General features: G+C 41.7%; 3 long non-coding RNA genes across 3 annotated transcripts in view; 1 reads left to right on the forward strand and 2 right to left on the reverse strand.

The window, feature by feature from the left end:
- Nucleotides 1–24308, forward strand: part of LOC138966142 (uncharacterized) — a 27567-nt gene extending 3259 nt beyond the window's left edge. The window contains exons 3-5 of the long non-coding RNA XR_011455622.1: nt 1496–1567; nt 16100–16198; nt 23951–24308. This is a non-coding gene — a long non-coding RNA (uncharacterized lncRNA). The remainder of the gene's footprint in view (nt 1–1495; nt 1568–16099; nt 16199–23950) is intronic.
- LOC138966096 (uncharacterized) lies at nt 8769–10715 on the reverse strand. The gene is made up of 2 exons (XR_011455602.1): nt 9696–10715; nt 8769–9397 (listed from the first exon to the last, which is right to left on the reverse strand). It is a non-coding gene; the product is annotated as an uncharacterized lncRNA (long non-coding RNA).
- On the reverse strand, nt 14569–15766 carry LOC138966097 (uncharacterized). Its single transcript, XR_011455603.1, has 2 exons — nt 15495–15766; nt 14569–15196 (listed from the first exon to the last, which is right to left on the reverse strand). It is a non-coding gene; the product is annotated as an uncharacterized lncRNA (long non-coding RNA).
- Nucleotides 24309–24927: the final 619 nt, after the last annotated feature.

The raw sequence follows: 24927 nt of genomic DNA on the forward strand, positions 1-24927 counted from the left end.
ACCCGAGTCTCACCATTTTGACCTACTAATTGGACACTTTGTAGAAAGATCATGCCTTGGCTTACGTTATTGTACACCGAATACAAAAAGATATGGAAACAAGTCGCGTAAGGCAAAATTACTACATTTAGTCAAGCTGTGGAACTCACAGAATGAAACTGAACGCACTGCATTTTTTCACAATGACCGTAGTCCGCCGCTTGTGCAAAACGGAGTGAAACTGACGAGCCTGTTTAGCGCGGTAGTGGTTGCGATGTGCTGCATAGCACGCTTTTCTGTGCCTCTCTTCGTTTTAACTTTCTGAGCGTGTTTTTAATCCAAACATATCATATCTATATGTTTTTGGAATCAAGAACCGACAAGGAACAAAAAATGAAATTGTTTTTAAATCGATTTCGGAAATTTAATTTTGATCATAATTTTTATATTTTTAATTTTCAGAGCTTGTTTTTAATCCAAATATAACATATTTATATGTTTTTGGAATCAGCAAATGATGGAGAATAAGATGAACGTAAATTTGGATCGTTTTATATTAAAAAAAATTACAATTTTCCGATTTTTAATGACCAAAGTCATTAATTAATTTTTAAGCCACCAAGCTGAAGTGCAATACCAAAGTCCGGCCTTCGTCGAAGATTGCTTTACAAAAATTTCAATTAATTTGATTGAAAAATGAGGGTGTGACAGTTCCGCCTCAACTTTTACAAAAAGCCGGATATGACGTCATAAAAGACATTTATCGAAAAAATAAAATAGCTGTCTGGGGATATCATACCCAGGAACTCTCATGTAAAATTTCATAAAGATCGGTCCAGTAGTTTAATCTGAATCGCTCTACACACACACACACACACACACACACACACACACACACACACACACACACACACACACCACGACCCTGGTCTCGATTCCCCCTCCATGTTAAAACATTTAGTCAAAACTTGACTAAATGTAACAAAACGGGCAGGGGATATCATCTAAAAGAACACACATTGAAATTACACATCCACATACACACACACACACACACACACACACACACACACACACACACACACACACACACACACACACATCACTCTCGTATCGATTCCCAATCTATCTGAAAACATTTATGCAACATTGTAAAAGAAAATAGATGGCTAGCGCACGGTTTGCGTGAGCTTTAGTGAATCCGAACTAAGTACAACAACCCTATTGTTTTTATTTGATTTATGTCCCCTGAATAAACCGCAAAACCACAAAGGTGAACCAAGCGAAAGTGAGTGCCACTCAACCGGGTGAGAACAAACTGCGGGGTCTGATTGGTTGAAACTACAACAAAATCTCATTTTCAACCAATCCAACACCGCGGTTGGCTCCCATCCGGTTGGTAACTTTCTTGTGACGTAGGGTCAACTGTGTGGGGGATAGGGGGGGTGTCCGGACCATCACCTAAAATTCAGCACTTGCTTTTGATAACGATTCTTTCTTTTGCTGTTTTTCCTAGCTGCCAGTGCCGAGGTCGAGGATACGCCTGTCGTACGACACAAACGGTTTTTATTCGCCCGCGGGAGAATAGGTGAGAATACTTTTTTAGGAAAAGCACTAACTCGGCTATCTCGACAAAAATGCGGCTGGTTTTTCCGTCGATGCTGGCTGGAACAGTAGCGTCGTCGTCGTCGTCGTCGTCGTCGTCGTCGTCGTCGTCGTCGTCGTCGTCGTCGTCAGCGTCAGCGTGATTGGACATGCAGTCGTTATACCTGTGCATTTTCTTTTCTTGGATGTATTTTTTTATACGAAGATTTGGGCACACATAAATGATAACGTGTACATTGTCGGTATAGACATTACACAATGTCGACTTCGACCCCAAATAGACAAATCCCGGCAATAACTGTGTCGGGCTTGTGTGGGCTGTGAACCTGAAGAGTGAATGCTCTTGCTTTTTTTATGGAGGCAAGCTTTCTACGTCACATGAACGAATGTTTCAATTATTGATACAAGAAAATAAACAGTCAACCATATTATGAAGAATAAAAGAAGGAACTTTTCCTTGCAGTTTTGTGTATATTAAATGATCATTGCTACTGACCATGACATTGCTTTGCTGTTCCGCATTTCACGATCACAGATCAGTCATGTGTTTTAATCAGAACTGAGCAGACAAGCTTCATATCTCCCAAGCATCACATTCTAGGGTGCATATCTCCCGAACGGGAAATAACACGCTCCAATATCTCACTTTTCAAGTAGCTGTTCGAAACGATGCTTGCGTTCCTGTATTGAAAACACGAAGGAAAATACTGCAAGGAATGGGAAGAGCAAAAATGTTAAATATGTTTGGTTAGGTGGCTATCTCAAAATGTTAAATATGTTTGGTTAGGTGGCTATCTCAAAATGTTAAATATGTCTGGTTAGGTGGCTATCTCAAAATGTTAAATATGTCTGGTTAGGTGGCTATCTCAAAATGTGAAATATGTTTGGTTAGGTGGCTATCTCAAAATGTTAAATATGTTTGGTTAGGTGGCTATCTCAAAATGTTAAATATGTCTGGTTAAATGGCTATCTCAAAATGTTAAATATGTCTGGTTAGGTGGCTATCTCAAAATGTTAAATATGTTTGGTTAGGTGGCTATCTCAAAATGTGAAATATGTTTGGTTAGGTGGCTATCTCAAAATGTGAAATATGTTTGGTTAGGTGGCTATCTCAAAATGTTAAATATGTTTGGTTACGTGGCTATCTCAAAATGTTAAATGTCTGGTTAGGTGGCTATCTCAAAATGTTAAATATGTTTGGTTAGGTGGCTATCTCAAAATGTGAAATATGTTTGGTTAGGTGGCTATCTCAAAATGTTAAATATGTTTGGTTAAGTGGCTATCTCAAAATGTTAAATATGTTTGGTTACGTGGCTATCTCAAAATGTTAAATATGTCTGGTTAGGTGGCTATCTCAAAATGTTAAATATGTCTGGTTAGGTGGTTATCTCAAAATGTTAGATATGTCTGGTTAGGTGGCTATCTCAAAATGTTAAATATGTTTGGTCAGGTGGCTATCTCAAAATGTTAAATATGTTTGGTTAGGTGGCTATTTCACAATGTTAAATATGTTTGGTTAGGTGGCTATCTCAAAATGTGAAATATGTTTGGTTAGGTGGCTATCTCAAAATGTTAAATATGTCTGGTTAGGTGGCTATCTCAAAATGTTAAATATGTTTGGTCAGGTGGCTATCTCAAAATGTTAAATATGTTTGGTTAGGTGGCTATTTCACAATGTTAAATATGTTTGGTTAGGTGGCTATCTCAAAATGTTAAATATGTCTGGTTAGGTGGCTATCTCAAAATGTTAAATATGTTTGGTTAGGTGGCTATCTCAAAATGTGAAATATGTTTGGTTAGGTGGCTATCTCAAAATGTTAAATATGTTTGGTTAGGTGGCTATCTCACAATGTTAAATATGTCTGGTTAGGTGGCTATCTCAAAATGTTAAATATGTTTGGTTAGGTGGCTATCTCAAAATGTGAAATATGTTTGGTTAGGTGGCTATCTCAAAATGTTAAATATGTCTGGTTAGGTGGCTATCTCAAAATGTTAAATATGTTTGGTCAGGTGGCTATCTCAAAATGTTAAATATGTTTGGTTAGGTGGCTATTTCACAATGTTAAATATGTTTGGTTAGGTGGCTATCTCAAAATGTTAAATATGTCTGGTTAGGTGGCTATCTCAAAATGTTAAATATGTTTGGTTAGGTGGCTATCTCAAAATGTGAAATATGTTTGGTTAGGTGGCTATCTCAAAATGTTAAATATGTTTGGTTACGTGGCTATCTCAAAATGTTAAATATGTCTGGTTAGGTGGCTATCTCAAAATGTTAAATATGTTTGGTTAGGTGGCTATCTCAAAATGTGAAATATGTTTGGTTAGGTGGCTATCTCAAAATGTTAAATATGTTAGGTGGCTATCTCAAAATGTTAAATATGTTTGGTTACGTGGCTATCTCAAAATGTTAAATATGTCTGGTTAGGTGGCTATCTCAAAATGTTAAATATGTCTGGTTAGGTGGTTATCTCAAAATGTTAAATATGTCTGGTTAGATGGCTATCTCAAAATGTTAAATATGTTTGGTCAGGTGGCTATCTCAAAATGTTAAATATGTTTGGTTAGGTGGCTATTTCACAATGTTAAATATGTTTGGTTAGGTGGCTATCTCAAAATGTTAAATATGTTTGGTTAGGTGGCTATCTCACAATGTTAAATATGTTTGGTTAGGTGGCTATCTCAAAAGTGACGCTTAGGCCAAACAAAAATATATGTTGGTTTAGGGCAGGGTTCCCCACGCACGCCCGTCCTAGAGGGTCCCGGGACCCCCACTTTTAACGTTTAGAGGGTCCATGGACCCCCATCGCGGAGTTTTAGAGGGTCCCAAGAGTCCATAGTCCCCAACCCCAATGTGTTCATATAACGCATTGTTATCACGACTGGTGTCATATGAAAAGTCTTTTTTCATCAGAATATTCAAAGAGGACACTTCAACTATACCTTGTTAAATGGAACACACACACTCTTTTCCGGCGTGAAATTGGCATTTGTAATTATAACAATATAATTGCACTGTAGTATAATTGACTGACGACTACAGTCTGAAAGAGTACCTACAGTACGAACGATAGCGGAAATGTAGTGCGTCCCGGGATCCGCTCCTTATAGGTTTAGTGCGTCCCGGGACCCCCTCAATGAACTTCTAGTACGTGATTTCAAGGAAGTTACTTCCCTTAGTCTCGGTATGGTTCGAAAATGTGCCAAAAGTTGGGGTCGGTCGGGTTAATCTAAATCCAACATATATTTTTATTTGGCCTGAGGCCTCTGTTTTTCATGTGCAGTGTCTTTGACTGGTTCTTATAATCTGATCCTATTTCCTCCCTACCCACCTCTTCCCCTTCCCTAAGAAAGATGGCAGTTAATCCTCTGCCACGAGAAAAGCTGTTTCAAAACTGCAAAATGTATTTCTTTGTGTTGGTCTGCACTTTTTGAGAGCAAGAAGAAGAATATTAGCATGAATGTTTTTACTGTTTTGAACTTCATATTACCATATGTATATATGTTTATCTGCATATTTATCCCTCAGACTGGCATGATATCGTACGGATGTTGTCTAATTTATGTTACTGAATTTGTTTAAGTGAGACCCTTAATTTGCAGACTGTTGCGCAAACTGACATAATATCGGAACAAAATCGTAGTTTTTGAAATGCCATTATGCTACCTACCTTTATATTGTGAACAAATCTGTACATATCTGGTTTACACAGACATGAAATACTGTATATATTGTACACAGTGTATTTGAAATGCCATCTTACTTACGATGTTAAAATGAAATTGTTGATCTGCAGATCTGTGAGCATTCTAGCACAACTGAAAGAAAATGATATTGTGCAGAGATTAACAGTGTCATGATACTTACTTTTCCATTGTGAATGCGTGCGTTGGTCTGCACTCTCGTGTTTACTGCAAACAGACATGATAGCACTGTCATCACAACTACATCCCATCGTGAGACTGAGTGTTGATCAGCACATTTTAGGATATGTAAAAAGTTTCCCAATGGAATGATGTGCATCTTGCCATGGTGAATAAATGCGTGTGTTGATGTCCGAATTTTTGGTTTAAACAGATAGAGAATATATATACGTTCAAACAGACACACTGGCAGGGTGTACATCTTACCAGCGTAGATGTGTGTTGTTCAGCGCTTTTTTGTGTTTTATCGCCTCACTCTGATGTTTAAATCTCGTTTAATTTCATAACGCTTGCCTTCTCATTGGGGTACTGTGAGCCAGTTTGCGGGTTTCTGTTGGTGCAAACAAACATGAATATGGACCGGTCGCGATATAACCTTCGTGGTTGAAAACGACGTTAAAACACCAAATACAGAAAGAAAGAATGTTATGGTACCCATCTTGAATTTGTTTGTTAGCCTGCGCATACTCAGCTCAAACAGACATGATATCCAACAAACGTTTGAAACAAACCGACACACTGATTATTAAACTGACATGTCAAAATACAGGCCTAACCGCTTTTCAATTTTCAATAGTTTTGTGAGTAATTAATCCTTGAAAACATTGCAAAAGAGGACGTGATTCTGAAGAAAGCATTGATGTGAATGTAAATAAACGCGTCCCGTACGTGTGCCACTGGTAATTACGTTTTTAAATTTTCATTTTGAAGTGAGCACACATCGGTGAAGACATGCATGTTATTCTACAAATGTGAATTTGTATGACGCGCACGCACGGGAAATGTTCCAATTTTCCGCCCAACTTTTATCCTTGTGTATCCAGAGTACCCATGGGAATCTGCTTGACTTTCTACAGCCAGATATAATGAAGTGAGCCCTTCCTACTCAATCCTTAACTGGATTTGTTAATTTAGAAAAAAAATTCTCATTAACGAAATACACGGTAAAAATGAACAGTATGAGCCTTTAACAGATGCTGTCAATGCATGTGCGCAGAAATCAGATAGCACGACGTAACCGGATGTTTTCCGTCGTTTATCGCCAAGTCAGCGCTGCGGGAACTGACATCGGATACATATTCGAGCTGAAATGTGGTGTACGACAGTACTAGCTTGGTAGTTTTCAGGTCCTTCCCCATCCTGAACTCAGGTCAAAATGAGTTCGGCTCATTCTCTCCCTGACAGGATGCCTTGAGTTTCCTTGTCTGGCAAGGAAACCGATTTTATTTTTTTTATATTTTTTTTACATATTTAGAGCTTTTTGTAATGTATTATTGATATAAGCAGATTCGCGATCGTCGATAATGATTTTTCATGGTGTTGTGTAATTTTTAAATTACAAAGGAATTGATTTGTAAGACAGTTTCAAGGGAGCCATTTTTTCGCGGCTGTATTTACTGTGCAAACAACTCTAAATATGGCAAAAGTGTCACGTGATAATCAACCGTTTGGTTTCGGCGTTCGCTGAAGCAGACGATTTTTTCTGTAGTGATGCAACCATATAATTATTACGGTCTCCTTCCGGCAGCAGTCCCAAAATTTCGACTTGTTCTGACCTTAGAACGATGTCTTTATCATAACTGTGAAGAACAGAACGGAGATCACTGTCGAAGTCGGCCAATCTGCAATCATTTTCGTCTCGCGAACACTGATCTCAAATTTAGATCAGTGCTCGCGAAAAACATTATGGGAGATAACTCTGTATTCCTAGTTTTGATAGATTCGCGTAGGACTGTCGCGTCCGGTCAGGGAGAGAATGAGCCGAACTCATTTTGACCTGAGTTCAGGATGGTCCTTCCCGTGAACAGTTTCAAGCTAGTACGTACACACCAAGTGTCAGCTCAGTCGACCCATAAACACGAGATCTGAGTGCAGAGAGGAGGACATAATACAAAAAAACAAGAACTTTTTTTTTATTCTGAATTTTGGAACGTTGGCAGTCTCTTTGTTTTGGGAGAGGAGGACAGAGAAACAAACATACAGAGAAATTAACAAACAGCCAGAGTAAAACCTATATTCCCCCCCCCCCCCCCCCACCCCACCCACCCCCTCCCGCCGATTACGGTGTATATCCTTATCTGACAGCGACAACAAGACATATCATTGCTTCAATATTGCTCGGTGTCCTGTTAATTGATGGGTTGAACAAGCGTCACACACACTTCGCTGAACAGCGAATGTAGCAGCTGCTGAGTATAATTCTGCACTTCCCGATTAGCAGACAGCGAGCAGGCATATTAAACCGCAAGAAAGAGAGGATACTGGTTACAAAAAGCAACTCAGAGCTTTTGGGGGAACATATTTTTTTTTGTTTACCGTCTCGGAAGGTATGTTTATTTTGTTCTGCGAATTTGTCTACTTTTATAACAATAGTAGCAATAACAAGACTTCATTGTCCATTAGAATATGACATTAAAATAGAACATTTTCTTTGACACACCCAGCCTGCCTGTAACATTTCTTAGAGATGATTAGGACATTCACAGATAGGACAAGCTTTTAAGTATAGCTTTAAGGTGTAAATTACGTACTATGTTGTGTTGTTAACTGTGCTGTGTTTGAGTCGACTTAGCATCTAACTTTTTTTTTATCTTACACACTTCATAAGTTTTCCAGGATTTTTATTTTACTTTTATTTTTATCTGGTCACTGTCTGTCTGTCTGCTCCATTGGATGCAGTTTGAGTTTGGAGTCTGTATGAAAGTATGTCCGTCGATTTCTTTCTCTTTTCTTGTTTTTTGTTTTCAATTTTGATGATGATGATGATGATGATGAGGATGATGATGATGATGATGATGATACATGTAATGATGATGATGATGATTATGATGATCATGATGATGATGATTATGACGGCTTACTAGTGCCAAAACCTAGGGTTACCCATTATCACGTGATAATGACTAATTAACGCTGTCAGTTATTTTTTCACTCGTTAGTTACTCATTTTCACGGGATAATTAGTAATTTTTACGGGAAAATTACTAATTTTTACTTTTGGCACTAGCAATCCGTCAGTAATTAACAGGTGAAAGTTAGTAATTTTCCCGGGAAAATTAGTAATTAACACGTGAAAATGGTAATTACAATTATGAGGTTTTGGCACTAGTAAGCCCTATGACGGCTTACTAGTGCCAAAACCTGGGGTTACCCATCATCATGTGATTATCGCGTGTCAGGGTCGCATGGGATATTTACATCTCACCATGCACTCTCTTAACACATTATTTTTTTCAACAAAAAAAAATGGACACCACTTTACCTTTAATTTTACAATAACTTTAATTACAAATAATACGAACAGACAGACATTACTCTGGACTAGATATACACACACAAAATAGTGATACTTAGCTTTAAAGTTCCGTTTGGACAACACAGTCTATTTAAGGTTAGGATCGTTCAGCAATGTCCTGGAATCACTTCCGTCGTGTAGTCGGTCCTCAGGTTACCCAGTGATAGTTAACACGGAACTAGGAACGTGAAATCATTCTAGGTAGAACACCGGAGAACTACAATGATGGAATGATTCAGTGTGCTGTTTACTTGCTGCAAGTCCTCGATTCACTTCGGTCGTGTAGTCGGTTTTCAGGTTACTCAGTGATAGTTTATAACACGAAAACTAGGGACGTGAAGTCGTTCCAGGTAGAACTAGAACACTGGAGAAATACAGGTATGGAATGATTCCATAGCAGACTCAGAGCGTGGACGATTCACAATGAAGTCCATGGCGTTACCACGAAAAACTTTTCCGTAACTTCCCTGGAACTGTTTCCGAAGCTTTCCTGAACTTTCCTGAAACTGCTACGACGCTGCTATGAAACTTCTCCGAAACTGATACGAAACTTCTCCGAAACTGCTACGAAGCTTCCTCGAAACTTCCCCGAAACGTCTGAAAAAAACCATATACAGATTTGCTAATCCTCTGTTCAACAGAGTAATTCTACGGTCAGGTTACGTATGTCCAGTGCCGTCTGTTCGTTCACAATGTTCGTCCAATATTAATCAATTAAACATTTTTAATTTATGATTTGACAAGCAGCTTATTTCCGAACATTTCTTTATGAATAATAAACAGTCAAAATTCTTTCACGCACGTTCGCATGCATGCCAACCGTCTTCCATTCGTTCTCTCAGACCCATTAGCGTTTCCCTGTCGATCAGGCTGCGAATTATATCTTGATACTCACACAACTACGTATGAAGGTCCGAACAAGATGGCATGTGCATACTGGTTCGTAAAAATACAGTCACGATACATAAAACACAGCAGACAGACGACACAACCTCGCTGCTTTCCAAGGTAAAAACGATCTTGTTGTTGTGACGCAGCTTCTGTCTGCTTTACGTCAAAACAATGGCGTCGAAAGCATGTCGTCATAATAAAGACGTCACAGTAAGTTAGTCTAGGTACAGGTGCTTGCATTCGCTCTGTATCGGAGTTCCTAATCTGTGACATAGGCCCCCCCTTTTGAGGATGAAACTTTGTTTTAATCCATATTTACACAGATTGAACGACTCATGTAGTCTGCGCCTACATTGTCTACTCCTTTGATCACCTTCACTGTGAATGAATACTGCTGTAGTTGGATCGCCCAACGCATCAATCTTCCATTTTCTGTCTTGGACTTCCGTAGGTACTGGAGAGGTTGATGGTCAGTTTCCAAAGTGAAGTGTACTGCGTACAAATACGGTTCGTACTTCTTCACTGCCCACACTGCTGCTAGGCATTCTTTTTCGATGGTAGCATAATTCCGCTCAGCTTTGTTCAGCTTCCTGCTGGCGTATGCTACAGGTTGTAGACCTTTCCCGTTGTCTTGCATCAAGACGGCACCTATGGCATAGTCTGATGCGTCTGTTCGTAATACGAACGGTTTGTCGTTGTCAGGCAACAACATCACTGGTTTGCTAGTCAGTACGTCCTTGAGTGATTGAAAAGCTGACTGCATCTCTTGTGTCCAGACGAGCTTATCTGGATGCCCTTTCTTTGTGGCATCTGTCAAAGGTGTGCCGATCCCCGCAAAATTCGGTACGAATTTGCGGTAGTAACCAGCGAGTCCCAGGAATGCACGAAGTTCCTTCTTCGTCTTGGGAGGTTCTGCGTTGGCTAACTTCGTCACCTTGTCTTCTTCTGGCTGGATTGAACCATGCCCCACTCGGTGTCCCAAGTATTCCAGTTGTTCAAACCCTAGGAAACACTTGGACGGTTTGGCTGTTTATCGCGTGTCAGGGTCGCATGGGATATTTACATCTCACCATGCACTCTCTTAACACATTATTTTTTTCAACAAAAAAAAATGGACACCACTTTACCTTTAATTTTACAATAACTTTAATTACAAATAATACGAACAGACAGACATTACTCTGGCTATTGAGCAAGTTTGCTCGATTCTGTTGGATAGATCCACGATGTACTCAGCCGTGGATCTCACTTCCTCTTCCACGTCGTCGTCTGTCCAGATCTGTCGAAGGATCTGCATGGGTCCTCTGACTTCTCGCCCATACAAAAGCTCGAATGGTGAGAACTGGAGACTCTCTTGCGGCACTTCTCTGTAAGCGAAAAGTAGTGCAGGAATGAACCGATCCCAGAGCTTGGGTTGTTCCTGGCACATTCTCTTCAAAGTATTCTTCAATGTCGAATTGAATTTCTCACAGAGACCGTTGGTTTGAGGGTGATACGGACTAGTGCGCAAGCTTTTCATAGCTAACAGTCTTGTTAGCTGTTGCATGATTTCTCCCGTGAACTGTGTTCCTTGATCGGTGACGATCTCTTTCGGTACTCCGTACCGTGTGAACATCTCTACGAGAGCTTCTGCTACTGTCTCCGCTCTGATGTTTTTCAGAGCGGTTGCCTCAGCATACCTAGTGGCGTAATCCACTAAGGTAAGAATGTACCTGTTACCCTTCTCGGATGCAGGTAAGATGGGTCCGACGATGTCTACCCCTACTTTCTCGAAAGGAGTGCTAGCGAGAGGCATCGCTTGCAACGGCACTTTCCGTGTCGCCCCTTTCGGAGTACTTCGCTGACATGCGTCGCACGACGCGCAGTAGCGGCGAACGTCGCCGCAAATTCCCGGCCAATAGAAATCTCGCCAAATCCTGTCTCGAGTTTTCTTCCCTCCTAAATGGCCGGCCATAGGACTATCATGCCCTAACTTCAGGACTTCGTTCCTGAATCGCTGAGGTACTACTACCTGTTTGAAACTCTTTTGGTCACTCTTGTATGTACGATACAAGATGCCCTTGCTCCATGTGTATAGAGTGTCCTTGTTGCCTTTCTTGTCTGCTATTTCTCTAGCTTTGGCTAACGACGGGTCAGTTTGTTGTTCGCGCTTCAATTCTTCCGGTTTGACATCGATGATCTTCACTCGAGGTTCAGGCTGCGTAGGTGCCTTATTCTCGGCGGCTTCCTGTGCTCGGGTCTGTACCGGCGCACAGGTCTCGACAACCGGAAATAGCGGTACTTTCTCTTCTTTTCCCTCACCGTTTTTCCGTGTGTTACCTATGAGTACTGAGTGTACAGGATTTACCATCGCGATCACCTCTGTGTCGCCTTGAAAGAATGGTGTCTCCATGTGTACTCTGGCCATAGGCATACTGCTAGTCGCATATTCTTGAGCTAGAGTGACGGTTCTGACTTCCCCCGTGTAACTGTCTGACGGTACTAAACGCCGGTCGACAATGATGGTCGACGCTCCTGTGTCGCGTATCGCCTTCGCCTCTTGTCCGTTTACCTTAACCTGACACTGAGGATTGAAATCCAAATGCCGGCAACTCTGGCAAAGAGGGCTAGGTTTCCCTTCGACTGCTACAGATAAGATAACACTTGTAGCTTCTTGACTTGCTCTGTTATTCTTTGTACAGTTCCTCGCGAGATGAGATCCACCGCACAAGAAACAACCGCGGGTCGCTCCTCCATGTGGTGGTGGTGTGGGTCTCCTCGGTGGAAAGTGTTGCTTATCTTTGCTTCTGTTGGCATGGTTACGATCGGAATGGTTACTTTGTACTTGTGGGTGGTCCTCTTTAGGTCCTCGATTGAAACTGGGGCCTCCCTGACTCCTGCGTCCTTCACTCTCTCTGGCTTCTTCAAACAAACTGGCGCTCTTCACAGCATCAGCTGTGTCGACTGGGTCCCTCTCGCGGACAAATCGCGCTTGATCCGCTGGTAACCCCTCCAAGAACTTTTCGAGTAGAACAAGTTCTCGCATATCCGTGGTCCTACCTTCCCGTTTCGATAGTTCCACCCACCGTGTGACGAACAGGTCCAACCGAGTGAGGTATTCCTTGCTTTTCTCGCTCGGTTCCTTCTTTGCTCCTCGGAACTTCCTGCGGTAGGCTTCTGCTGTCAGCTGGAACCTACGCAAAATCGCAGTTTTGACGCAGTCATACTCTTCTGCTTCCTCGTCCGGAAGTTGAGTGTATGCTTCTCGCGCTTTCCCTTTTAGTAGACAGCCAAGCCTAGCTGCCCACTCATCTTCCGACCAGCCGGAAATTTTCGCAGCTCTTTCAAACTGGCGAAAATAGGCTTCGACGTCGTCCTTGTCGTCCAAAAATGGCAATTTCATTTTTGGTTTGTCCCGACTACTGTTGGTGCTTCCATTCGACGCTGAATGGTGAGCATTTTCGTTGTAGTCCTGCATACCTAGGTCGGCGCTCAACTGCATCTTCCTGAGGATGAAGTCTTGTTCTTCTCTCCTCTTCTTCTCTTCTGCGGCTTCTTTCCTCCTGCCTTCGATGTAGTCTATCAAGCCCTTACCTGATAAACCCATCAGAAGTCCGTCTTGCTTGAAAACAAGCAATGGTGATTCGAAACCCTCGTCATCCTCGACGTTATGGTTGCTTCGACTGCTATCACCTGACGTCTTCTTCTTTGACTTCGGCATAGTTGCGGATTTTATCAATCTACTAAATACGCAATTACCGAACTCCCGCGCAACTCGCGCTCCGGTTAGTAACTCGTCTTATGCGCTAAGACGTCCGATAAACTTTCGCGCGCGTATCAACGCTGATCGGTCCGCGCGACGTTACTACCGGTATATTTTGTCTGATCACTCAGACGAGGAATACTCTTCTTGTTTGACAATGTATGATTACGGCCTCTCCCAACGGTATGACGTAACCATCATTCAGTCACTGTGCTACTCCTGCACTCATGTATACGATGCCTGTAGTAACTTTCTTCCGTAGTTACTTTGCATACTTTTACACTAATATCTAGCGACAACTTGTAGGTTCATGCACTAGAATTAATTAGCGACTTTGTGTACTTCTACACTAGAATGTTATGCTCTACGTGAACGGTATGTCATGTGTTACTGCATGGACTTATGTTCAAGACTCTTACCTTCGTGTACTGCTACACGAACTTATAATTACTAGGCTGAACGTACATCTACGCTACTGTTAGAAGAAAAATGTATTTCAACCTGGAGTGCCTACTAATTATAAATTAACTCTTGAAAAGTCTGACAGAACATCCGTAGTTATAGAACATATGCGGCTATCCGCTAGATAGATTACCTTGGAAAACTGCGGGGTTTGAGAACGTGATTACAGTGATACGACACAAGTTACAGCAATTACGTATATATGATGATGATGATATGATCGTGAGTTAGGGTGGTCAGTTACAAATCACGACTTCTCGTGACTCTAAATAATTTAGGAACTGGACCAAATCAGGCAAACACTAATTGGTCTAATATCCACCCAACAAAGATGTTCTGAGTTACCCCGCCAACCGCCCACTTTGGTCTCTCAGAACTCCTCACTCACGCACTCGTCAGTCATCCTATTGGACGTAATAGAATCAAACGTAAAGTGGTGTTGCGATATTTAAAAATGAAAGTTAGGTCAAGGTTAAAGTAACCTGGGGGTCTTACAACTAATGAAAGTTTATGTGACCTTGACAGTTACGTGGCTTTGATCTAGTGACCTTTATAAATCCCGGACGAGCCCCCATTTATCGCGTGTCAGGGTCACATGGGATATTTACATCTCACCATGCACTCTCTTAACACATTATTTTTTTCAACAAAAAAAAATGGACACCACTTTACCTTTAATTTTACAATAACTTTAATTACAAATAATACGAACAGACAGACATTACTCTGGACTAGATATACACACACAAAATAGTGATACTTAGCTTTAAAGTTCCGTTTGGACAACACAGTCTATTTAAGGTTAGGATCGTTCAGCAATGTCCTGGAATCACTTCCGTCGTGTAGTCGGTCCTCAGGTTACCCAGTGATAGTTAACACGGAACTAGGAACGTGAAATCATTCTAGGTAGAACACCGGAGAACTACAATGATGGAATGATTCAGTGTGCTGTTTACTTGCTGCAAGTCCTCGATTCACTTCGGTCGTGTAGTCGGTTTTCAGGTTACTCAGTGATAGTTTATAACACGAAACTAGGGACATGAAGTCGTTCCAGGTAGAACTAGAACACTGGAGAAATACAGGTATGGAATGATTCCATAGCAGACTCAGAGCGTGGACGATTCACAATGAAGTCCATGGCGTTACCACGAAAAACTTTTCCGTAACTTCCCTGGAACTGTTTCCGAAGCTTTCCTGAACTTTCCTGAAACTGCTACGACGCTGCTATGAAACTTCTCCGAAACTGATACGAAACTTCTCCGAAACTGCTACGAAGCTTCCTCGAAACTTCCCCGAAACGTCTGAAAAAAACCATATACAGATTTGCTAATCCTCTGTTCAACAGAGTAATTCTACGGTCAGGTTACGTATGTCCAGTGCCGTCTGTTCGTTCACAATGTTCGTCCAATATTAATCAATTAAACATTTTTAATTTATGATTTGACAAGCAGCTTATTTCCGAACATTTCTTTATGAATAATAGACAGTCAAAATTCTTTCACGCACGTTCGCATGCATGCCAACCGTCTTCCATTCGTTCTCTCAGACCCATTAGCGTTTCCCTGTCGATCAGGCTGCGAATTATATCTTGATACTCACACAACTACGTATGAAGGTCCGAACAAGATGGCATGTGCATACTGGTTCGTAAAAATACAGTCACGATACATAAAACACAGCAGACAGACGACACAACCTCGCTGCTTTCCAAGGTAAAAACGATCTTGTTGTTGTGACGCAGCTTCTGTCTGCTTTACGTCAAAACAATGGCGTCGAAAGCATGTCGTCATAATAAAGACGTCACAGTAAGTTAGTCTAGGTACAGGTGCTTGCATTCGCTCTGTATCGGAATTCCTAATCTGTGACAGTGATAATTACTAATTAACGCTGTCAGTTACTGTTTTCACCTGTTAGTTACTCATTTTCACGGGAAAATTACTAATTTTTAGTTTTGGCACCAGCAATCCGTCAGGAAGTGCTCCAAAACTAAAAATTAGTAATCAACAGGTGAAAGTTAGTAATTTTTCCGGGAAAATTACTAATTAACACGTGAAAATGGTAATTATCAAGGGAAAATTTCCCTTGATAATTACAATTATGAGGTTTTGGCACTAGTAAGCCGTCATAGATGATGATGATGATGATGATGATGATGATGATGATTGCTGTATTCTTGCCCACTATCTAATCTACCGTGTGCGCAGGTAGAGTATAAGCAGTGGAAGTCATGAAGACCTATGTAGCTGTTGTCCTGGTGGCTTGTTTGCTGCTGGTCTGCACACTTTCACACAGCTGGATGCAAGGTGAGACAAACGTTGATACATGTATATTCATTGGATTTTTAACTCACATGTTGACATGTATTCATATGTATAATTTCGAAAGAGTTATACGTCATTTGTTTTGTTCATAAATGACTAAAAGTGCGCACATACACACATACAGACACTTATTACAACACAATCAGATCCTCCCAATGACCTTGACCTTGCCTTTATCTAAGAAGCTTTGACTTTTGTGTGAATCTCGCTTATGATGATGCACCAGAATGCAATGTTGGACTGTCAAGGCTTCCGTGGATTCGAACAGTAAGACCATTTGACCTACAAATTGGACACTTTGTGGAAAGGTCACGCTTAAGGGCAGAGATGGCACGGAAATTAAGTTTTGTTTCTTTGGCAAGCTTTTGTTTTTAAAGTTTTTTTGTGTTTTTTTTCCGTTCATGGGCTGAAACTCCCACGGCTTTTACGTGTATGACCGTTCTTACCCCGCCATTTAGGCAGCCATACGCCGCTTTCGGAGGAAGTATGCTGGGTATTTTCGTGTTTCTATAACCCACCGAACTCTGACATGGATTACAGGATCTTTTTCGTGCGCACTTGGTCTTGTGCTTGCGTGTACACACGAGGGGTGTTCGGACACCGAGGAGAGTCTACACACAAAGTTGACTCTGAGAAAAAAATCTCTCGCCGAACGTGGGGACAAACTCACGCTGACAGCGGCCAACTGGATACAAATCCAGCGCGCTACCGACTGAGCTACATCCCCGCTCCTGTTTTTAAAGGTATGTTTTAAAGTTTTTGATAAAAAAAAAAAATCCTGCGAAAAAAGTGGTGTTGTTTTTTCTTAAAAAGTGATATATTTGAATGAATTATGGGTCAACATGTTTTTGGGACAAATTCATCTTCCAGAAATATAAAGATAGCATTTTGCAGTATGTGTTATTTTACTCTAAAAAGGTCCCTAGATGCAACAACAGAGAAACTTCTTCATATTTGTAAACAGATTTTATTTTCTGGGTAGATAACACAAGCAAAAAATAGATTTCAAAAAACAGAATTTATAAAATCATTTCTGGGTAATTCTTTAAATGTTTTTCTGTTACTGCACCGTTTCTGATGAAAATACAAAAAGAGAGCAAGAAGATTTGTCAGGTAGTCTAGAAGATGAATAATTATGTCGCGGCCAATGACGGCACTGATGGTCATAAAATGATTATGAGGAAACAGCGTCAAGTTTTTACAATGGTGTCAAATGTTATAAAATACTTTGAAAATGATATACATTGCACAGTGAATTTATGGTGTTCAAAGTACTAAAAATGATGAGAACCCAAACCACGTTTTTGGACCCAATTTCCGTTTGTTTGTTTGTTTGCTTAACGCCCAGCCGACCACGAAGGGCCATATCAGGGCGGTGCTGCTTTGACATATAACGTGCGCCACACCCAAGACAGAAGTCGCAGCACAGGCTTCATGTCTCACCCAGTCAACATTATTCTGACACCGGACCAAACAGTCCTAGCACTAACCCCATAATGCCAGACGCCATGCGGGGCAGCCACTAGATTGCCAATTTTAAAGTCTTAGGGGGTGGTCAGTGACCCTGAACGAACAAAATAAACAAGAGAACGCTCACATTGCCCGCGACTTTGTGCGAAGGCACACGATATTGAACTCGGCACGTGAATGCCGGAAGAGGAACATTGTGTATCTGTCTCGAGCACTTCTGCCAACAAGAAAACGTAACAAGGCAGACACTAGTTTAGTTGTCTTGCAGGTACCTTTTCTTGATCATTTCTGAGGGGTAAAAACGCTGGGTGTTTTTTCTTCAAACAAGTGTCTTGTGCTTGTTTTGGCCCCCCGCTACACGAAACTTCAAAGCCTCAGTAACCTATTCTGGGCCCGTATGCTTATGGGGGAAGTTCGCGACAACTCCCGAAGTTTTGAGTGACATCGGAAGTACTTGCCTCACTTTCGTATGCATGGGCCGGAAAAAGGGTTTACCTCGAAGCAAAGCGAGGAAGTAACTCAGGGTATTTTGCGACTACTTCTAAAGTTTTGAGTGACATCGGAAGTACATCCTCACTTTCGCATGCATGGGACGAAAAAAGAGTTTACTTTGGAAGCTAACGAGGAAGTAAATGAGGGTAAATGTACTACAGCCAGACCCAGTAGTAAACACGCTACTTCCACAGTTTCTCAGTGCAAAAAGGCAGGGCTTTTCTTCAGTTTTTCATGTCAAACCGAGCTGACGCTCCCAAAGAGAGAAAATAGAGGGAAATGTTGTATCTTCTGCATGCATTTCGTGCAAATTTCCCTGAATACAAACCTGAGTTCCCAGCGTTGACTTTTGTTTGTTCTGGGTCATTGGCCACCACTCTTTCATTCCCGCTTATACGAGGGGGTTACTGTGTTTCTATGAAAATGGGCGTCGTTGTGTGCATGTGTGAGTGTGTGTGTGTGTGTCTGTGTGTGTGTGTGTGTGTGTTTGTGTGCGTGCGTGCGTGTGTGCGTGTGCGTGTGTGTGTGTGTGTGTGTTCGAGTGTTGAAGTGTAAGTTTCTGCTATTTTTTTTGTCAATGCTTTATCTGTGTGTGTGTGTGTGTGTGTGTGTGTGTGTGTGTGTGTGTGTGTGTGTGTGTGTGTGTGTGTGTGTGTATGTATTTGTGCGAGTGCCTGTCTGCCTGTGTGCGCGTGTGTGCGGGTATAATTGTGCGTCTGTTCCTTCATACGTTTGTTTGCGTGTTCGCGCGTGCCGTGTGTGTGTGTGTGTGTGTGTGTGTGTGTGTGTGTGTGTGTGTGTGTGTTTGTGTGTGTGTGTGTGTTTGTGTGTGTGTTTGTGTGTGTGTGTGTGTTTTCGATGTTATGTGTGTGTTCGACGGTGTGTGTGTTCGACGGTGTGTGTGTGTGTGTGTGTGTGTGTGTGTGTGTTTTCGATGTTATGTGTGTGTTCGACGGTGTGTGTGTGTTCGACGGTGTGTGTGTGTGTGTACCCACTCCCCACACTATGATGAGCTGACTATATTTGCGCCTTGATATTTTATTCATGTTCTTACGTTTTATGCTGTTTATTGTGATTCACCACACCCGAGTTTATCGTAATTGAGATAATAAAGTGTTCTATGTCTATGTATTATGTCTAATACACATGCACACACGCACGTAGGCTACAAAAATCCAATCTTGACTTTGAACTTTATATAAACATACATCCTCTTCACAATTAACGAGGACAAACGTAATTTACAAACACCTAAGTACAACAATTTTTCTGTTTTAAAAATTCGGACACACATTTTCTCAAATAATATGAAATTCGCTGAACTTATCTTCTTTTCACTACACCTTATATCTTGATTCCCAAAAAATGGAGTTCTGCCTTTTTAAATTTACCAGTAACACAAACATTCGCTCTGACCAAACTATTTTTGTCCAGCAGTTTTACCGATACACAATCATTAAAAAAACACTACAAAAAGAGTTTTAAGTTAACCGACTTCGCTACCACATAAACAACCTTTTTTTATTGTCCCCAACATTCTGGTCAACGAAATCATTATTATAGACAGTCATTCTATTTGTGGACAATTATCACAGCTTTCGTTCAACCAGTTAAAAACAACAATTATAGTAAAAGCTACAGCGCGATCAACGTTTGCCCATTTACGAACTCGCGATGAGATTCGTTTCTTCTGGTCACCAAGCCTACCGTTTACAAACGCATGCGCACTAATTGGGATTCCCCCAATTTTCTCGACCTTGACCTCAGAACTCTCGAAGCCACTACTTCGGCGTTCAATTTAGCTCGTGCATACCGAGTAGCTGGCAACTTTGCTTTCGAAGTTCCCACTTCCAATGTCAAGGGCCTCTCGCTTGACATAATTATACGACGATATCGCATCTCAAGGGTCCTTACCCATCCAAAAGAAACCTCCAGCGCATACTACAATTGCAGGACATTCCGTTTTTAAAGGCAGCTCATTGGGAAATGATCTCAGACACAATATCGAAGACGTGAAATGCGTCATTCGAGCAACTGTCGTAACTTGGCTACAATGAGACGGTCTCCTACCTTGCAACATAGACACGGACTGTGACATTCTTGTTTAATTTAGGTGAAATGCTTAAAACAGAGTGACTCAAAAGCGACAGTTCGATCAGTTACTGACCGAAAAAAACGTGCTCGAGTCATTCGGCGAAGGTGGCGAGTTTTCAAACCAGCACGACTGAATAACTCAGAATGCCTTTTTTCATCATGCCTCTATTCTACACGAGTAACATAGTGCAGTGGAAACGGTTCCGGACTCTCGTTCATTCGCTCCGGGTTCAAGTTCCGCCAGGAGCTATATATATTTTTTTATTAATCTTCTCCTTTTTAAGCCTCCGCAATTGCATTCCGGCTGCAAAAACCGGGTTTTGCCTCTGTGTTAATTTTATTCATTTGCAAAAGAAACCTTCCTATGCTTTGAAAAAATCATATCATGTCTTGACTTTCAACTGTACGCGCGTGTGTATAATTATGTGTGTCACTACGGTGAGTATGTGTGTGTGTGTGTGTGTGTGTGTGTGTGTGTGTGTGTGTGTGTGTGTGTGTGTGTGTGTGTGTGTGTGTGTGTGTGTGTGTGTGTGTGTGTGTGTGTGTGTGTGTGTGTGTGTGACGTGTCACTTGTGTCATCATAGTTTCAGTGTGTGTATGAGTGTAGATTGAGAGAGAATGAGAGAAAGTGAGAGAGAGTGAGTGTGTGGTTATTTGTTTGTGACTGTGCGTGCGTGTATGGGTGCGTGTGTGTGTATATGTGTGCGCGCGAGCGCGCGCGTGTGTGTGTGTGTGTGGTGTGTGTGTGTGTGTTTATGTGTGCCGTCAGTGTCACTTGTGTCATAGTGTCAGTATGTGCATGAGTGTACGTTTGTCTGTGTGTGCGTGTGTTGTAAGAGAGAGAGAGAGAGAGAGAGAGAGAGAGAGAGAGAGAGAGAGAGAGAGAGAGAGAGAGAGAGAGAGAGAGAGACCGACACTTCTTTGGCAATTTTGGACCAGACAGCGTCTTTATGTTTAACAGTTAGACTGTTCTGAAATTTGGACAGAATAACCGTTCTTTCGTAAAACACTTCTGTCAAGAGTAACGCAATTTCACCATCTGAAAAAGGCGCAGAACGCCCCTCCGTGTCTACTTTCTTTTTGAGCGGCACACGTGCCTTGCCATTTTCGTTGACTGCCATGTTGATAGAAACGTGCGCATGCGTATTAGTAGGGATTCCCCCAATTTCCCCGACCTTGACCTTAATACTCTCGCTGTCACTACTTTGGCGTTCAAGTCAGTTCATGCATTGTGAACAGTGTTAGAAAGTTGACTTCGGGAGTTCCCACTTCGAAAAGAGGCCTCTACTTCCAGTGTTTCTTACTTCTAGTTCATGCATACGGGCCCAGACGGGCGCAGTGCCGTGACATCGGCCTCCTAATCGGAAGGTCGTGAGTTCAAATCCCGGCCGCTGTCGCCTTGTGGGTTAAGGGTGGAGATTTTCCCGATCTCCCAGGTCATTTATGTGCAGACCTGCTTGTGATTTAATCCTCTTTGTGTGTATACACAAGCACAAGATCAAGTGCGCACGGAAAAGATCCTGTAATCCATGTCAGAGTTCGGTGGGTTGTAGAAACACGATAATACCCAGCATGCCTCCCCGAAATCGGCGTATGCTGCCGAAATGGCGGGGCAAAAACGGTCATAGACGTAAAAATCTACTCTTGCAAAAAACATGAGTGCACGTGGGAGTCTCAGCCCATGAACGAAGAAGAAGAAGTAACCTATCCTGATCCAGTCTACCCACACATGCGCTTACAGGGGCAGATCACATCATTTTTAGGGGGGGGGGCAATTTTTTTAGGGACAATTCGACGACGCGAGGGCGCGTTTGTTATAATTATTGTTTGTATAAGAATGAGTTTTGCTTAGAAAAATATTTGATGTGTTTTTCTGGGTCCCTGAGAGAACAATTATTAAAATTTAGGCTAAGTAATCATGAGTTACCTTTCACCAGGAACGTTTTTTGAACATCCCGAGGGATGAAAAAGTATGTAAGCTGTGTGGAAGTGGTGAGATAGGAGATGAATCTCACTTTTTGTTTAATTGTCACTATGAGAGTGCCGTGAAAGAACGAAAGAAGTATATTGTAAACTAGAGGAATACCCGGCTTCGCCGGGGTGAATCGCGAGACAGAGACAGACAGCGTGGCGGTTCACCACAATCACCTTTGAAGGCGAAGTCCTGTCAAACGGGATTGAGAATTTTAGAGCTTATTTCTTAGCCCTATATTATCTGCTGTGGCTTCTCAAATGCCAGAACATACAGACAGACAAAAGCCGCTAGACCACATCACAAACAGAACTCTACAATACACAGGTTTTTGCCCACACACACACACACAAACACACACACACACAGAGAAGCCGTATATATATATATGCATATCTGTATCTATAAATATATAGAGATAGGTGAGAATGTATTTTTCGCGTGGCTATAAATTGATTCGACCTTTTCACTTTGACAGTAAGAACAACTTACGGGTGCAAGGGAAGCGTTGTGGACAGCGCAGTGGACAGCGCAGTGACATTCTAAAAATAGTAATAGTAACTTACAAACGGGAAAGCCACACGAAGGAAGGGAGATAAACGCCAAACACTGGAGAAGATAAGGAAGAGTTACTTATAATGGTGAAATGAACACAAAAACCAAAATCAGTTCAGCGCTGCGCGCTGAGAGCACGTGTTGAAATATCTCATCGATGATATTGTGTCCGGGGTGTAGCTGAATACGGTGTCCAAATTTGAAAAAGATCCAGCGAGAACTTTGGCGTTGTGATGTGGTGTAGCGGCTTTGGTGTGTCGGTATGGGGGCCCGGGTAGCTGAGGTGGAACCAAAATCGGTTCAGCGCTGCGCGCTGAGAGCACGTGTTGAAATATCTCATCGATGAGGTTGTGTCCGGGGTCTCTCTGAATAAGCCCACCAAATTTGAAGCAGATCCATCGAGAACTTTGGCCGTGCATCGCGAAGACACAGATACACAGACACACACACAGATACACAGACACACACACAGATACACAGACAGACACAAGTCGTATATATATATATAGATTATTGTCAACATCATGCAAATGTTATAAAATAGGATGCTTTGATGAATGTAAGATCAGAAAAAAATTTGGTTAAAGTTGGCTAAGTTTGTTAGTGTTATTATGAGTTCTTTTCGTTAGATGATGTACGTGTTTCGTTGTGTTTTGTTGTGGTTCTTACTCTGTTGGTTTTTTGTTTAGTTTGGTTTTTTCTCTTAATTTTGTGAGGTAGAGCTCTAGTTGATGAAGATGTGGTTTCATTTTGTTAGTGTGTTGTGTTTTTCTTTTGGTGTTTAATTAAATACACTGTTTGCTGTGCCTGCGTGCACTCTCATTGTGCGTGTAACTTAATCGTGTATTTTTGTTTGCTTAAACGCCCTATGGGCCTTAAACCTAAATAAAACCTTGAAACCTTGAAACCTTGGTATCTGAGCAGCTCTCGCGAGACACGCTCTTTGTTATGCTTTGAACATCGCGAGAACTTCGAACCTTGGCTTGTGCAGCTCGCACGAGATCGCTGTACCGCATGCTTTGCTATGCTCTGAAGTTTGCGAGAGATTACGAGAGCTTGGAATACCAATAGGGTCTATTGTGAATAACCTTCAAATTTAACCTTTAGCCGTTATTTTGGTTATGCTTCTTTCTTTTGCTGGTTTTTTCTAGCTGCCAATGGCGAGGTCGAGGATACGCCTGTCGAACGACACAAACGGACTTTGAGCAGTCGCGTGAGAGTTAGGCTCAAACTCCGACCTTTGACATCTAGACAACTGTGCATCCGCTGGGGGAGTCGTCGACACTGCTGGCGGGGATAGCGTTGTTGTCGTCGTCGTCGCCTGTCGTCAACGTCGGCGTGATTGGACATGCGGTCATAGTACATGTACATGTGTTTCACTGACTAACATTAAGACGCACAGATTTAAGTACACCATGTACTCTGGCCGAAAAGTGGCAGATTCCATTTGATTTCTGACTTTTCCGTTTCGTGCTAAGTCACCGTATAAGTTTCCCCCATGTAATGCCTATCAGAATGCGTGTTTAGCGTTCTACGTTTTAAGTTTGTATGATTTATGAGTTTACCGATTATCCCAGTTTAGAGTTTTGTAATTGTCTGCACCAAAGCTGGTTCAGTGCCTCTTCTAGAACCATTATTTTTATAATGTATTACATAGATGGAAAGTCAAAGGCCGGAGCTTTTATTTGATGTATTGGTTGTTAGGATTTGTTATCTAGTTTTTCAGATAATCGATTTTAAAAGTAGTGCTAGAAACACAGATTCTATGATGAGGCCGAATTTTCTGCCTGCCGGATCTTGCTTTCGTTGCGGTCCGCGCACTGGCTATATATACTGGCCGACAGCTATTGATTTTGATCATTCGCTCATCAGCAGCTGAACCTTCCACTGCATTTGATTCTCCTGTATTACGGGTTTTGCCAGCCGGCCTCTGCGCTCACTTAAACTGTTGTCTTGTACACCGAATAAAAAGTTGAAAACAAGACCCTTGGGCTTGAGCTTAGTCATACCTTACTACCTTCCACTCTCCACTACACAGAAAATATTAATGTTTCTCGTTAGCGGAATACACGTTTAAAATGAACAGTATGAGCCTCTCACAGATGCTGTCAATTCATGGGCGCAGTCG

Source organism: Littorina saxatilis, linkage group LG5 (genome assembly GCF_037325665.1).
Source record: "Littorina saxatilis isolate snail1 linkage group LG5, US_GU_Lsax_2.0, whole genome shotgun sequence".
NCBI lineage: Eukaryota > Metazoa > Mollusca > Gastropoda > Littorinimorpha > Littorinidae > Littorina > Littorina saxatilis.